Consider the following 17,699-nt stretch of genomic DNA (forward strand, 5'->3'; position numbering starts at 1 on the left):
CGGGGTTGAAAACCTGGTCTCTTTCTGTATAGAATCTCTCAATCATCCTTTTAATGTTTTTACTCCCTTTTTTAAAGCCTGAAGTATCTGCCTTCAGAGCCAAGAGGTTACCAGCTTCCTCTGCAGAACAGGGATAGGTGTATGGACAGCCTGTCAACTGGCTACAAGGAGTAGCCAGGTACAGGAGTGCTCTGGGAAGTAGTTCCTCAAGGGAAGTGACTCAGGTCTGCACAGCCCAGCAGTGGGGGATGCCCTGCTAAGAACCCCCATGTAAGGATTAACGACTGCCTTGAGGCAAGAGTGTGAGCAGTGAAAGTGTCACTACCCAAATCTGAAGCAGCTATGGGGCTGTGGGTATTAACAGCTGACCAGCTGAATATCCCTGCTGGGACAGGAAGTTTCTCTGCTATAGAAGCACAGTAGTGCTGGGGAGGTTCTGTTGCCCCAGGCTGAGCCTCCCACTGTGCAGATTAGAGGTTGCCCCAGGCTGCACCCCCTGCTTTGAAGATTTGCTGCTGCCCTGGCCATGCTTCAGTGTGCGGCTGCACAGTTGCACTGGTCTATGCTGAGTCACTTCCGGTTTTGGGGAGGGCACAGTTCTGGTGTTTTTAGAGTACCCTGTACCTCCTGCTCTAATCTCTGTGCTGGTCTCCTGCTTTACAATCAAGGCAAAAAGGTCAGCCTATGGCAGGGTTGTTTCCACTGTTCCTCTAGTCACAGAGTCTACCCTGGTCCCTGGTCTGCTCAGGACTCCAGACTTTCCTCTCTCCCTGCCTGCTGCTGGTCTGTTCCCACCCCTCAGACAAACCTGCCCTGGCAGTCTTCCAGATTATCTTTGGCTGGTAAGTCATTGCTCCTTTAATCTTCATGAATTTCACCGGTTAAGCACTACTTTTGAGGCTAAATTAAAAGATTGGTAGTGAGGGCAAGAGAGGAGCTTAAAAAGCATGTGCCTTCTTCACCTTCTTGGCTCCACCTGATGGGGTAGTTAAAATCTCCATTTAATTCTTAATTGTTAGCATCATTTTATTTTGTTTATTGTAAGATACTCTTTTTTTAAAAAATGCAACTTAATTTTTGACATCTCTACATAATGCAGAGAGCATGTGGTATTGTGTAAAAATCTCTGCACAGTAGAATTCTTGCTTTCTTATTTACCATTTGTGTGTTCATTAACAATTCACTTTTTGAATCTTGATAAAACTGAAATCATCATACTTGCATTGCTTCACTCACAAGGTTGTTGTGAAAATAAAGTGATGCATGTGATGTGATTTAAGAATTATTAAATGTTATTATTAAATGCTGTTGCTGCGGTTTTTGGCAGACATATGTTTTCAGTGCTGTAGGGAATTCTTGGTGAGATAACCCATTTTAATCAATACAGATCACCAACTAATTTGCAACTTAAGGATACAGAGAAAGGTCTACATCACTAAGAAGTTAAAGTGATTTACCCAGGATCACACAGTGTCACAGATAGGATAGGAACTCAGATCTTCTTGTCCTTTCCTCTATAGTGGCTTTCTTTCTGTTATATATTGAATATGACCCTCATAGTTATTGTTATTATTTATACACATTTCTGAGGATTTTAGGTGGCCATACCTACTCCAGATTCAAAAAAGAAAGTTTTCACCACTAAAATCCTTTTCACTTTCAAATGGCCAAATGATTATGGTTTTGTCAACAGAAGTGATGCTAAAAATATATTACTATCTACTTTATCTTGGTATCAAAAGGACTACTGAGCTTTTCCATCTGCCCTGAAGCTGCATACACACATACATATATACATATACATATATATGTAAACATATATGTATAGATCCTAGCACTTAGCACATAATAATAATTTCACTTATTTATTCATTTCTGCACTATTATTAAATACTTGCTATCTTCTGTTATCCACTTGTAAAAACCTGAAGAAGATAAAGCTTCTTGGATAAAATCAGGAAAAAAAATTACAAATTATCTCAAACCCCAAAACAATATTGTTATGGAGAAAATCAAAGTTTTAAACATACTAAGCATACTAAGCAACAGGTACCTTTAATATGGATGTAAGTACTAATTGACTGCTTGTTATATATACTTTTCTCCTAGAGACAGAAAGTTGGACTAGAGGACAATAAAGTTCTACCCATTTCAGAGATAAGACTGAGATATACAATGTTAAGGCAATTCTATTTTTAAATTTTTTTTAAAAGAGTGGGTTTATGATTACATTAGTATAGATTTACCTCAGTGAGGTAAATTCCTTCTCAAAATATGGTTTGAAACCTTTGTTTTAGAGAGTTTCTTGGGTACACACTTGGGTACATAAAAAAACACTTGGTTAAGGTCAGATAACTGGTATGTGTCAGAGGCAGAATTGGCATCAAGTCTTTCTGTCTCTGAGATCAGCTCATTTCCCATTGCTTTTCTCATTAGCAGTAACATTGCCAGAGGGGTAAAAACAAAATAAAAAAAAAAAAAAACCCACTCTTAATAAGAAAATATTAAGTCTCTTTATTCTTTATTTGGTTGATACAAAATACTCTCATTGTTGTAGTTACCATTACTATCTGGAATTTGTATTAGATATAATAGTGCCACACTATTCGTTATTGAAATGACAAAATAAATGTTCCTTTTGATCCATGCCAAAGTTATAAATATCATTCATTACATGGCTGATAAGTTCAGTCTATGAAAATGTTGCTATGCTAGTTTTTTCTTTTTTGAAATAACCCCTCAATTTCATCATTTTTTTTCTGTTTTTTTTTTTTCCCTTACTCTTGTTCACTTAAGTTTCATCTTTTTGAATCTTGTGACAATGCTATTTGTTTATTGTTGTTTCCTACCCTGCCTTTTTTTTTTTCCAAAAGGGAGGGAAACTTAAAATGAAGGAAACAAAGTTGCCCAGAAGCCTAAATATTGAGATACATAAAATATTGTTATGAGATACAGAGAATGACCTTCACAGAAGATGGATGAATAAACTTAAAGAAAATACCACAAATATTTTCCAAACCATTTTAAATCCAGTAGTGCACATTATCTTATTTTTTTTTAAATTCCTGCTACCCACAAAAGTACTTTCTTTTATTAGTATGTGCTTGAAGTTCCCAACAAATCCTATTCAGAAAATGTAGTTCATACTGGATGAACCTTCATATTTACATTTTAGAAAAATTCTCTTTCTATATTTTACCCTTGAGTAAGAAAAGCCATTTATGAAATAAGATGAATTAACATTGCTCTATGAAACTTTCTCTCTCATCTGTCCTCTTTGTTGTCTTCACTTAGCCTCACATGCAATCTTTACCATAATAAGCAGTTGTCTTGAAAATAACCTTGATGTCTTCGCTCTTCTAAATGGAAATAATAAAAAGCCTCCTCAGCTGGGAGAATTTGATCATTTCAATCCATTTAGCAATTGGGACTCATAAAGATCCCACACAATATTAAAGTGAATAATTTTACCAATTACTATAAAACACAATAAAACCTAGCTTTTCTATATCTGCAAATGCCAAGGAACACTGGAGTGGACTGGGTTGAGGCAAAGAGGAATAGATTTAGGTTAAGAATACAAGCAAATACTGACTTCCTCACTCCAGTTAAATCCAATGTTGGATGAATATATACATGCATGCATACACACAAATATACATACAAACATATATGCATGCATGCACACACATATACACAAAAGCTGTGAATTAAAATATACTAAATGCCAATGGGCAATCTTGTATGAAAAGTGTCCTTGAGTTTAAAATATAATCCTTTCATGTTTACATATGAAGAAACTGAGGCCTTAAAAAGGTTAGGTGGCTTGCTCAATGTCTGGTAGAAGACATCAGACTAAGATTGTCTACCCCAATGCATCATACTATTTACATTACTGCATTTAGTATTCTGTTAAAGAGCACATTGAATTTGGAACTAGAAGACCAATTTGTTCTCTGTATAATCATGGGGAAGTTACTCACACTTCGTCTTTCTACACCTCACAACCTCTCAACATTCTTGATATACCTCTCCCCATTTCTTCTATTCTCCTGAAATGAAGTGGAATTCTTTTTCCTTTAAGGCTATCTTCCTTTGGGTCTTTAATCTCATCCTCTCAATTTTCAAGACCTTGCTTGCTCATTTATCATTTCTCTACCCCACCTACCACTTCCATTATTACTTTTCTATCAAACTTGTTAACTTCTGAAAAACAACAAACCAAACCAAACTAAACAAAAACCAAAACCAAAAACCACCATCACCAATGAGAAAACTTCTTCTTTTCATTTTCATTTGATGACTTTCTTAGATTACCTTTCTATATTTTTTTGTTCCCTTCATTAACAAACAAGCTACTCATTCCTCAACCTCCCACAGGGGTAGCTATTCATCCAATGGATAGAGAGAGGAGCTTAAAGTCAGAATTAATGAAGTTCAAATTCAGCCTCAGACACTTAATAGCTAGTTATATGACCCAGGATATTTAACTGCTATTTGTATCAATTACCTCAACTGTAAAATTGGGATAATAATAGCACACACTTTTCAGCATTGTTGTAAGGATTAAAAGGATGATATAAAAATGCTTAGAGCACAGTGCTTGGCACACAGTAAGCACTTTATACTTATTCCCTTCCTTTCCTACAATCTGAGGTTTAGCAATGTTTCCAATACTTTATTAAACCTGTCTTTTCCAGGGTCATCTCCAAGATCCTATGACTTCTCTTGAAAAATATAATGATTTCTCCTCCTGCCCCTAGAATTGTTATCTTTACCTGCAGCTTTTGATACAGTTGATTACCTCATTTTTCTAGATGCTTCCCCTTTTGGTTTGCAAAAGACAGTCCTTGCCTTCAAAAATCTCAAAATTTAATGACAATGTTCCAAATAAATGTGTGCAAATATACTGTATACAAGAAAAAAAAAACAATAGAGGGAGGACACTAGAAATAAGAGGGATTTGGAAAAGGGCTTACTGATAATGATAGGATTTTAACTGGGATGTGAAGGAAATCAGGAGACAAAAATGAATGAGACCAGTATCATAGGAAAAAAGAGTACTTAGGAGGTTGTGAGAAAACTGAAAATGTATAACATGCCAAACAAATGTTTTTTTTTGTTTTTTTTTTGTTTGTTTTGTTTTGTTTTGTTTTCATTTAATCCTGGAGATTCAAGATGGGAGTCACCATTATTATAAGGACTATCAGTCTTTAAAAATCTACCTCATGACATTTTCAGATATATTTTCTATTGAGAACTGGCTACTGGAGAGTTTAAAGTAAGTTATAGTACTCAGAGTAAGGATATTTGAGATAAGTACTCTTTTATATTCTGTCTTATTCTAGATAAACTTAGTGGCACTTTCCCCATAGTACTTGACTGAAGAAGAATAGTTAAAGGGATATCATATTGCATCTAGTCTCCATTCCTGTTTCTGACAGATTTGTCAAGCACCTCTTGGAAATACTTATCTTCAAAATTGCAGCTAATGCTAAATCTCTTGCATGACAATACCATGAGAATTCCTGAAATGGGATGGGATTCTCATCTCACTGGAGAAAGGTAGTATGTAACTTTCTCCTGCCTACTGTGGAATGGAAGCTGAAGGAAGAAAAGGTCTGAGTCAAGGTTTTATTGACTGTAATGATGAGAGCTGCCCTGTATAACACATTTTCCTGGTAGAAATTAAAAGAGGTATTTCAAACAAAGTACTAATTAATTGAGGAGATTATAGAGATGTCCTTAAATAACCAAAGAAATACTGAAAAGATATTTTTAAATCTTAGAATGTAAATTTCTTCAAATCTGGAATTCTTCCCACTTTTGACTTTATCTTCCCAGCTCCTTCCACAGTGTTTTACACACAGTAGGTGATTAATAAGTGTATATTGAATAATACAACTAAACTAAATGTCTTTATACATATTTACCCCCCAAGGCTTTAGAAAAAAAATTTTTTTTACTTGGATTTTAAAGTTTGCAAAATTCATTACAAATACTAACTCATTTTGTCCTCACAAGAACTCTGAGAAGTAGATGCTATTATTATACCCATTTTACATATGAGGAAACTGAGACAGAGGTTAAGCTGAGATCTGGATCACTCATCAAAAAATTTTGGGCCCAGATTTTAGGTTTAAAACTTTATCTGTTGTGTCATATGTCTCTTCAGAAAAACGAAGTAGCAATGAGAATATACCACATGTAATAAAGAACAAAGAAATTAAATAATGGGTTAAGATATGATTAAAGATTATTATTTAATAAAGTGATTTATTCAACTCATTTATGCAGGTTACTCATATATTATGGAAATAAATGAATTGGTTGAAATATTAGGAAAATGATGAGTGGAGAGAATCTATGAAGAATGACGGAATTGCTGTATAACAGCACTGTCTATATAAGCAAAAAGTGAACTGGATAATAATAAAATCACATAGTTGTGAAATTGATACATGTATTAAGAACACCAATGGGAAAAAATAATATGCATTTCCAATATTTTGAGGAAAACAGGGCACTGACTAGGTAATAATTTACAGGATTTTCTTAAAAAATGATATTGCTGCACAAATCAAATTATAAAAGAATGGTTGGACTGAGAGCTTAAAAAGAAGTTAAAGAAGTAATCTCTTTTTCTTTGGAGAGTTATTGTTTCTATTTGGCTTCCAGAATTAAGTACTATGAAAATATGAATGGGGGGGAGAGGGTCTGAGAGAGTAGATTACAAATGCTGAAGACACTATACTATATTAGCTAATAATTGTCTTCTTAAAGGAAGATAATAACTAATTATTAATCAGAGGGATAGCTAGGAAGTGTAGTGGATAGAGCACCAGTCCTATAGTCAGGAACACCTGATTCAAATCCAGCTTTGGATACATACTAGCTGTATGATCCTGGGTAAGTCACTTACCCCTGTTTGTCTCAGTTTCCTCTTCTGTAAAATGAGCTGGAGAAGGAAATGGCAAATCATCTCAATATCTTTGCCAAAAAATAAACATACAATCCAATGGAATCATAGAGAATAGGACATGACTGAACTAACAACAACCAACTATTTATCTTATGGCAGATATAATCAAAATAAGAATATATACATAGATCTGAATGTTTTTTATTGCAGTAAATATACTTACCAAAGTTGGAGAAACCGGAGGAATTACCTGCAGTAATAGGGATACTGGCAAAGGGAATTCTCAGGTGAGGCAACTTTTATATCAGTGCAGGTCAATACCTGTGTTGCTTCAACCACTGAGAAGTTAATAGTCTTGTAGTGGGTTACATAGCCAGTATGTTTTCCATGCTGCTTCTAAAAATATCTCTGTTTCCTCTAACATGGTGAACCATTCAAAATTTAAAACTTCAGTGCTTCTCTTATCAAAAAGTACTAAAAATACTTAAATATCACAATTCTGGCAACTCCCAAAGGGTTAAGCACTGAGGATTAAGATCAATTTAAGATCAAGATCCCCAGATGGAAATTTAGTCACACAAAATGCAGGGTACTTTCTCTTTGAGCATGCACATAATAAAATAAAAAAGGGTATCATGTTAAAGGTGAAAGAGACCTTATAGGTCTTTAAGATTTACAATCTTATTCTACATATGAGAAAATGTATTCCTAAAGAGGCAGCCAGCCTAGGCTTGTTTAAACCAAGCCATCCAGAAAATGATAGAATTATGACTATTATGAGTCTCCCAACTCCCAGTGTGGTGGTCTTTCTCCAAACAAAACTGTCATTTTCATTAATGTGGGAGGTTCTTTTTTTTTTTTTTTTTTAAGACTATTCTAGTTATGTAAGCAGGCTTTTATGCCAGTACACCTTGGCATCTGGAGAAACACATTACACCCTATTTATTCACACTTGAACTAGTCTGGACTAACCTCTCTTGATCTCAATGTTCTCTTGCTACAATGAACTGTTATAAAATGAGTGATGCTACCTGACTACAGCCTTACACAACATCCCCAAAATAATTAGGAGGCAATAGGAACCTTGAATCAGACCCACTCATTTCTGGTCAAACATACTGCATACAAATCCTAGCAACACCTCTTATATTTCCAGTCGCCTTAGAAACAATGGAATTTTGTTTGCAAATGTAGTTATGTGTTGAAGTATAAGAGGCTAACTGTTTTTTGAAATTTCAAAGATGTCTATTATCTATCATTTATATATGTGTGTGCATATATATAATATATATATTTATATATGAGTATATACATATATGTATAGTATATCCACATTAAAAAATTGTATACCACACTGCACGTATGGTTGGCTGGTTTCTTACAATATAAAAAAGGGAACAATTAAGGAAAAAGAGAAAGGAAGAGAAAGGAAAAGAAAGGAAAAGAAAGGAACAGTACCTTCTCTTCTTTGCTCCCTATATTGAGGAAAAGAGGTTATTTTACATTTCTCCCAGTGCCCTTAACTCCGTCTATTCCCTTCTATTTTTTAGAACAATAATTAGCATTTATATCACACTTTATGATTTCTAAAATATTTTACAAATGTTATCATATGACAACCTTGCAAAGTAGATGCTACTATAGAGATGAAGAAATTGAACCAGACAGAAGTTAAATAACTTGCTCAGAATTATATAGATAAAAAGAAAATCTAGGCAAATATTTCTGTGAATTATACCTTCAATTATTTTATATAATTGTAATTTTCATCCATGCCAGCAAATATTATGCTAGTTAAGAAACTAGGTTAATGAAGTCTTATTAGTCAGGAAGAAACTCTATATATTTGTATATATATATAAAAAAAAAAAAGTTATAGGCAGCTAACTAGTAGATAGCTGGGCCTGATATTAGGAGGATCTGGGTTCAAATCCTGCCTCAAGCACTTCTAATATGTGGCTCTAGTCAAATCACTTAACTTTCTACATCTTAAGTTCTTTCTCTGTAAATTGAAAGGGTTATATTTAAAGATGTCTATAATTTCTGAAGATCTAGAGATATGCTCACAAGCTGCTCAACCTAACTGGGTTTAAAGTCTCATGCTTATCCTTGTGATCAAGTTCAAGTTTCCTTAACCCATTCTTAATATGTTATTTATTTATATTTCTAAATTCTCTCTATATATTTAATTTATATATATAATATAAATTTCTAATTTATATTTCTAAAGCACTTCTAAATTCTCTGCTTGGGAATTATCTGTGGTGGCTCTTTCTTGTATCTATCTTAATGAGAAAGCCCTCCATGATCTGTTTATAAATTGCCTTTCTTGCCTCACTGATATTTTTTTCTATGTATATTTTGTGCCAGTCAACCTAGTTTAATTTGTTCCTTGAAAAATTTGGTCCAGCTGTGGTGTCAAGATGTGGCCCTAACCAAAAAGGAATCAGCATACACTTGATGAGTGCAGAAGCAGTAGGACAGAGAGGCTTCTGGTTGTAGAAACTTATAGGAGAGTGAAATTCTTGGTTTGGTTCCAGGCCAGAGAGGAGAAATTAAGGAGAACTAGAGGCTAGAGGCACCATTTCTTACTTTAGAACTAGAAGTGATTATAATAACAAAGAACTATAAATTAAAAAAAAAATTAGCAGGTAAAGGAGAAAGAATCCAACCATAGAAAGACACTATAAGAATAGAGAAGATTGGGGTTCATCTTTGGAGGATAATACTGAAGCAAAAAGAAAAGCTTCTCATGCTCCAGAGAGTAATGCCATATGGCCTTCTGCACAGAAATAATTCATACAAGAGCTCAAAAAGAACTTCAAAAATCAAATGAGAGTGATTGAGGAAAAATTTTAAAAATAAGAACAATCTACCAAAATAAGGTCAATGGGTACATGATTTGGGCATAAAGGGTAATACCATAATCAAGTTATGTGATCAAGGGATAATTTACCTATCAGATTTTTACAGAAGGGAAGAATTTATGCCCAAGAAGGACTAGAGAATGTTATAAAATGCAAAATGGACAACTTTTATTACATTGAATTTTAAAAGTTTTGCATAAACAAAACCAACAAACAAGAGTAAAAAGGAAGTACGAAACTGGGAAAATTTTTTATAGCCACTGTTTTTGATAAAGGTTTCCTTCTTGCAATAGATAAAGTTGAATGGCTTTGATTCAATTGACCCAACTGATAAAGGGTCAAAGGATATGAACAGACAATTTTCAGATGATAAAATTAAAACCAACTAGAGTCATATGCAAAAATGCTCTAGATCACTATTGATTAGAGGAATTCAAATAAAAACAACTCTGAGATACCACCTTATATATCTCAGATTGGGTAAGATGACCGGAAAAGATCATGGTAAATGTTGGAGGGAATGTGAGAAAAGTGGGACACTAATGCATTGTTGATGGAATTGTGAAATGATTCAACCATTCTAGAGAGCAATTTGGAACTATACCCTAAGGATCACAAAACTATGCATACCTTTTGACCCAGCAGTGCCATTACTGGTTTGTATACCAAGGACATCATAAAGAAGAGAAAATGACTCATGAGTAAAAATCTTTGTAGCAGTTCTTTTTTTAGTAGCAAAGAATTGGAAGATGAGTATATGCCTATAAGTTGTGAAATGGCTGAATAAGTTGGGGTATATGAAAGTAATAGAATATAATTATTTTATAAAAAAATGATGAACAAGCTGATTTTAGAAGAGCCTGGAAAGATTTACATGAACTGATGCTGAGCCAAATAAGTAGAAGCTTGGTGAACATGTGTGTGTGATTGTGTGATCAAGTATGAAAAACTTGGTTCCTCTGAGTCAGTGATCTAAGGCAATCCCAATAAACTTTGGATGGAAACTGCCATCTGCATCCAGAGAAAGAACTATGGAGATTAAATATAAATCAACATATGTTATATGTACTTCTTTTTTATATTTTTTCTCTCCTTTTTTCCTTTTGTTCTGGTTTTTCTCTTAACATGATTCATAAATATGTATTTAATATATATATATTTAATATGCATGCATAACCAGAAAAATATTAAGAAATAAGAACAATCCAAGAAAAACAAGATTATAAAAAGAAAATTAACTAACTAGAAAAGGAGATACAGAAACATAGGGATGAAAATAACTCCCTTAAAGCTAAAATTCAGCAAAGGAAGCCAATTAAGTTTAAGAAACCAAGAAATAATAAATAAAATAGAAAGATTGAAAAAATAGAAAACAATATGAAACATCTCATAAGAAAAATAACTGAACGAACCAAGAAAAAACATAAGAGCAACTGGACTACCTAAAACATACAAGCAAAAAAAAAATCTTGTTACAATAATACAAGAAATAAAGAAAATTGTCCAGAAGTGTTAGAACAAGAGGGAAAAGTAGAGGTAGGAAAAAATTCACTAATCATCACTTAAAAGAGATGCTACAAGGCAAACCTACAGGGATATCATGACCAAATTCTGAAACCCTCAGCTCAAGGAGAAAAATTAACAAGACACACACACACACACACACAATTCAAATATAGCAGAGCCACAATTGGAATCACACAAGAACTAGCAGCAGCCTCATTAAAAGACTATAGGTCTTGGAACACTATATATAGAAGAACAAAAGAACTGGGCTTGTGGATGAAAATATGATACCCAGCAAAGTTAAACATAATCTCAAAAGAAAAGGGGAAAAGGATATTCAATGAATTGCCAGACCTTCAAGATTTTGTTGCAAAAAAATTCCCAAACTTAATAGAAACTTTGGCATATAAAATCCAAGATTAATATAAGGTATACATCCAAGATTAATTGCAAAGGACTCAATAACAACAAATTGCTTACTTTTTACACTTGGAAATATAAACTGTTTTGTCTAAGATTGTCATTAGTAATTGGATAGTTCAAATAAAAGATTGGAGCAGACTTGAGTGAGATGTGATTCTACTTCTTCTTCTTCTTTTTTTTTTTTTTTTTCTTTTCCTGATGCTGGGGTTAAGTGACTTGCTCAGGGTCACACAGCTAGGAAGTATTAAGTGTATGAGACCCAGATTTGATCTCGGGTCCTCCTGAATTCAAGGCTGGTCTCTATCCACTTCACCACTTAGTTGCCCCAGGGATGTGATTCTAAAAAGTAAAACCATGTAAGTAAAAGTAAAAAGGAGTAATTATACAAATGAGTTGCAAGTATAAAAACTGACACAATGGAATTTGATGGGATAGAGGAATTAGTAGTTCTGGAATCCTACTTTCATCAGAAATGAATTAAAGAAGGGACTTCCTCTCTCTCCTTCTGTCTCTTTCTGTCTCTGTCTCTGTCTCTGTCTCTCTCTCTCTCTTTATATATATACATATATATGTATATATATATACACACACATATATATATATATATATATACACACACATACATATATATTTAGAAATGTATAAATGTCTTCTAAATTTAGAGAGAAATAAAGCTAAGGGAAAAGAAAGGATAAAGGAGAGCTTTTTGGAAAAAACCCTTCTCACATCAGATCTGGATTAAAGAGAGAAAAAACATACATTTGGAAGGGAATAACAGATTTGTAAATTTATCAAGAAATAAAAGAATGAGGGAATAGGATAAAATGGGAGTGTAGAAGGATGTGTAGATTGACATGAATGGGATTAAGATGTATAAATAAATGGTAATAGGATAGAGAGGAATAACACACATATTTACATGCATATATATATAATACACACACACAAACATATATATTAACACAGACACATATATACTTCAAAGACTATAAATGTCTTCTATATTCTGAGAGAAACAAGAAGCCAAGTGGAAAGAGTAAGGGGAGAGGATAAGGGAGGGAGACTAGGCAAGGTAGCAGGTAGGAGATAGGACCATAAAATAAAGATCTGGGATATAATTTGTTATATAAAAAAAGCAGGGATAGTAATCATACTCTCAGATAAAGTTAAAAATAAAATAACTTTAATCAAAAGAAAAAATAGGGATACTAAATGTCAGCCATATTAATCAATATTATTTTAGTCTAACATGACAGACTAGGCATTGTAAAGTTGAAATATTGCTGTCTGTATAGGCAATGATGATGTTTTCAAGAAGTTAGAAAAATATGGAAAGAAGGATTTATGAAGGAAGATATTATCGGCCTTCAGAGAAAAAGAAGCAAACAAACAAAGCAAAGTATAGTCTTATATAGATGCACATGAATGTACATATGCATGATTATAGATATCTATGTATATATATGTGTATATTTCTATGTATATATGCTTATTTGCATATGTGTATTGTGTATGCATGCAGGGGTATGTGTGTGTATGCATCTCTGAGATCAATTTTTGCCTTCTTTGGGGAGAAGGGGGAAGGAAGGGGGGAAAAAAAAGGTAAAAAGTACAAAGCAAAGTTCAAAAAAACTTCCTATATGTCCTATATGTTAGCAAAGACAAGATGGACAGTTCTAACCTGAATGTATCATATTTATTATATGGCTTTCTTAAAATGGAAATTTAATGCTTTATATTTTGAATCCTCTTATGTTCTGCTGCATACATGGTATTTTTTTTTTCTATTTTGTATTTAAGTTCAAAATAAATAAATAAGAAATCCAATTCTCAGTTTGTGTACTAGAGATATATTGTTGCCTACTATCATCACTACAGCCAGCACCACCATCACCATCACTACTACTACTACTACTACAATAATAATAACTAAGATTTATACATCACTTAGTATATTCAAGGCACTGTACTAAATGCTTTACAATTATCTCATTTGATTTATGAAACAATTTTGGGAGGCAAATGCTGTTATTATCTCTATTTTATGTCTAAGGAGATTGAGGCAGAAGTTAATTATTTTGTCCAGAATCATATAGCTAATAAGTGTCTGAGGCTGGATTTAAACTCAGGTCTTCTTAACACTCAGTCCAGGACTCTTCTACTGTGTTGCCTAGCTGACTATATTTTTGGATTATTGACAGATGCATATGGTATTATACTATCTAGATAATAAAACTTGATTCATTCACTCAACATTTATTAGACATTCCTATAGTTGGAGAGCACCTATGGAAGACCTGGGGCTCTGGGTAGGGGCATAAGGAAAGAACTACCTTTGTCTGACATTAATATGGAATAGTTTGAAAATCCTTACTCTTATTGAACTTACAACCTAGTGCTCAGACCAGAAACACTGATAATCATATACATGGTATATTGTCATAAGTATGTGAAAGGTCTGAGGTAGAAGAATTAAGTTCCAACAAGACATTTTGTTTGGAAAGGTAACATACCATATTTAGAGGCAAAAAAAAATAAAAAAAAAATCTAGGTTTGCTAGAGGTTTTGCAACCATTGGCAAGTCATTTAACATATTTCATCCTTACTTTTCTCATCTTTTAAATTGCTATAATTATAGCACATTCTTCTCTAGATCATTATTAAGGTGAAGTGAAATAATGTGTGAAGTACCCTAAAAATAAAGCATTATATCAATGTGATCTAAGAGCACTTTTATTTATTAATGTATATATGAAAATGGAATAAGAATGTCTTCAAGAAACATATAAGAATAAAAACCTATTTAAATAGCATGTTAAGATTGATTTATAGTAACACAAATTGTGTGAAGGAAATAACCTAACCACCAATATAGACTTTTACAGAAAATCAACAAGTTAATCAACAAGTATTAAGTACTTCCTATGTGCTAAGCATGGTGCTGCATGTCAGGGTTACAAATGCCAAAGTGAGACAATGCCTGCCCTCAGGGAACTTTTATTCTAACAGGAGGATAGATAATCCATAGAACAATAGTGACTTGGGACAGAGTTCTGGTCTACGTAGTCAAAGGGAGGGTGATATTTCTAGCAGCAGTGGTAGTAGTGATCTAATTGTTTTTCAGAAAGCAAGAAATGGAGAAGGAAGAGAACAGATGGGAACTCAGTCTTAATATAAGGCCTATTCATCTGAAACACTTTTAAAAATGATGTTTTGTTAAATTAAAATTCTAAAATTATGATCTAGAGGACTGGGATCACCATTACCTTCAAATAAACTCCATATGTCTCCTATTTGTTGGTTGAAAAAGTTAAAAAAAATCTAGAATCTCTTCATTATCACTTTTGAACCTCTGATTTAAGATAAATTTTAAGGTGTGGGGAATTTAAAAAAAAATTACCTTGATCATTGAAAAATATTTCATCCATAAAAAAGACCCCAGAGATCTAGTAAAAGGAGGACATTAAACCCTATAGATCATTTGCAAAGACAAAATGACTGAAACTCTAGTGGGGGAAGGGAGAAGTAGATATTGAAGAGTATATATTTATTCCAGTCTCAGTCTTAGTGAATTGTGTTTATTCTTCCCATTCTAGGAATGTTTGGCATAAAAAACTAGATTCAATATTAAATGAAACTAACAACTAGGAAGACCTACTGTGTGTGAATTAGTCAGTTTAGAAAAGTGCATATGAAGTTGAATGTTTTCTCTCAGTATTTTAACCTAGTCCTCTCCAACTAAAGAAAGTTCTATATTAGATTGCAAATTGAGATCTTTCAGGGAGGCTCAGTCAAAGGAAGGAGCTGACAGATGTTGATTTTACCATGCAGACAATGTTTAGTCTTTAGAAAAAGACACTTTTTTTTTTTTTTTTTGAAAATATATACCATCACACTTGTCCAGCTGATTCTCAGTATAGGTTTGACATAAATTTTAATAATGACATTTGTCCATCTCAGACAAAATGTCTGGAAATAGTAGCCATCAACAACTGAGTGAGCATTAGATTTAAGATAGAAAGGAACCCTAGAGATCAGTTAATTCAACCCTCTTAGTTTTCAGAGAGGAAACTGAGGCACAAAGAAGAGAAGTAAATTCCTAGGAAGTCCCAATTAGTAGAATCAGGATTCAGACTTACAACTTCTGACTCAAAATTCAGTCAAGGCACTAAATGAAAGCTTTTCAAAGAATAACTTTTTCCAGGTAAATTAACTTAAGACCAAGGACTTTATTCAAATCTTAACACTGATGTTTTCTTATAAGTTAAAGTTAGATTTTTCAGAAACGTAATAAGGCTTATTATAGCAGAATTTTTATGTTTTTTCTTAATTCTTGTCTGGTTTCATTATAGACTAGTTCACAAAAGAAAGCAAGAACTACCTTAAATAATATGCTCAGCAATAGTTCCCACAGGCAACTGACAACAAAATTCTCTATTTCTTTGTCCCCTGTTTGTATACAACAATAGGCAACATATAGTTCTTACATTGTAAAAAATCTTTTTAGTCTTGTTAGAAAATGTGGCTAATAATATGAAAATGACAAAAGTATGTATCTCTAAAAAGCTATCAGACATTAAGATATTTTAATTTAATTGTTCATACAGAGACATGATGTAAATAGAGCAATGGAAATTGTGTCTAAGATAAACATTTTTGAAGAAAAATATAACCTTTTATTTACTTTAGTATTTATATTTGCTATCATGTGAGTTTCAAACAGCAACACAAAAATCTGTCAGACAGCCAGTCCTATTCTAAAATTTTATTATTCTATCATTCTCAGAAATCAGATTTCAATAGCCAACATCCTTATATAAACACTTCATGTGAATTTTTTACCTCTCATCTTTTTCTCTATTTGCCATCCTTCTCTATAAACCAAAACATAGCACTACCTTTCAAACAACTACAAAAGAAACAAAGAATAAAACAAAACCATGCATTGTGAGCAACAGACAAGTGCATAAATTTAAGACTTTAGTTTCAGTTTAGAGTTGAAAAAAGTTTTAGTTCAATGGATAAATTTCTTTCTTCAATCTTCAATATAATTATAAGTTCACTAAAAATAAGATACAATACAGACTTACCTCTTTTGCTTCTTCCCCTGCTCAAAATACGAATGAACTCCTAAAAGAATCCTTAGTGAGAAGCTGGAGACTCAATCTCTTTTAAATAACTCAGACTGTCACTGGGTAGAAAGATAGCTGAGTTTCCTGTGTAGTCGCAGTTACAATCGCAGTCTCTCTCTCTCTCTCTCTCTCTCTCTCTCTCTCTCTCTCTCTCTCTCTCTCTCTCTCTCTCTCTCTCTCTTGCCTTCTTCCTTCCTTCCTTCCTCTTTCTCCCCCTCTCTCTTTCTGTCTTTGTGTCTCTTCTTCCCCATCTATCTGTTTCTCCACCTCTCCCCCCATCCCCACCACCTGTATGTTTCTGTCTATATATCTATCTCTGTCTCTCTGTTTATCTGTCAGTCTTTCTCTGTCTTTGTCACTGTCTGTCTATCTCACCCTACACCCCACACCCCACTAGAACTATCAAAAATTATTTCTGTAACAAGTTCTTTCTATAATTGATTACATTTTGAGGTCACAAAAGTAAAATTTCACTGAAGGGTTTGCTAGTTAATAATCTATAAATTTAAAACATAGCTAAATAATTTAAAATGTAGTGTCAACTATGTAATTTAACAGTAGGTGAGTATTTAAGGCAATATAATGGCTATTATTACTATTATTAATAAACAAGCTAATTAAAAGGCATTTGAAACACTGTAGATTTTAGTATCAAAGTATTGCAACTTTGACTCTGCCATTTATTCTCTGTATGATCTTGGGAATCACTTAACCTCTCTGGATCTCAGTTTTCTCATGTGAATGGAAAGGCTAGATGGCCTTTTATACCTTTTCAAGTTTTAAAAATGTATGATTCTTTTTAGGGAATCTGTGCTATCATTTGAAATGTGTTAGAAATTCTCTACCTAT

The 17,699-nt window shown here is 33.3% G+C and overlaps 1 protein-coding gene across 50 annotated transcripts in view; it reads right to left on the reverse strand.

The window, feature by feature from the left end:
* Positions 1 to 17,699, reverse strand: part of RIMS1 (regulating synaptic membrane exocytosis 1) — a 621,810-nt gene that overhangs the window by 29,746 nt on the left and 574,365 nt on the right. Inside the window, exon 1 of one of the 50 annotated variants that reach the window (XM_074310551.1) lies at positions 16,809 to 16,983. The exons of the other annotated variants lie outside the window; for them this stretch is intronic. The gene's annotated coding sequence lies outside the window, so the exon portion shown is untranslated. Of the gene's footprint in view, positions 1 to 16,808; positions 16,984 to 17,699 lie in introns of those variants that run through there. 50 annotated transcript variants of the gene reach the window in all.

This window comes from Sminthopsis crassicaudata, chromosome 4 (genome assembly GCF_048593235.1).
Source record: "Sminthopsis crassicaudata isolate SCR6 chromosome 4, ASM4859323v1, whole genome shotgun sequence".
In the NCBI taxonomy this organism is placed as follows: domain Eukaryota; kingdom Metazoa; phylum Chordata; class Mammalia; order Dasyuromorphia; family Dasyuridae; genus Sminthopsis; species Sminthopsis crassicaudata.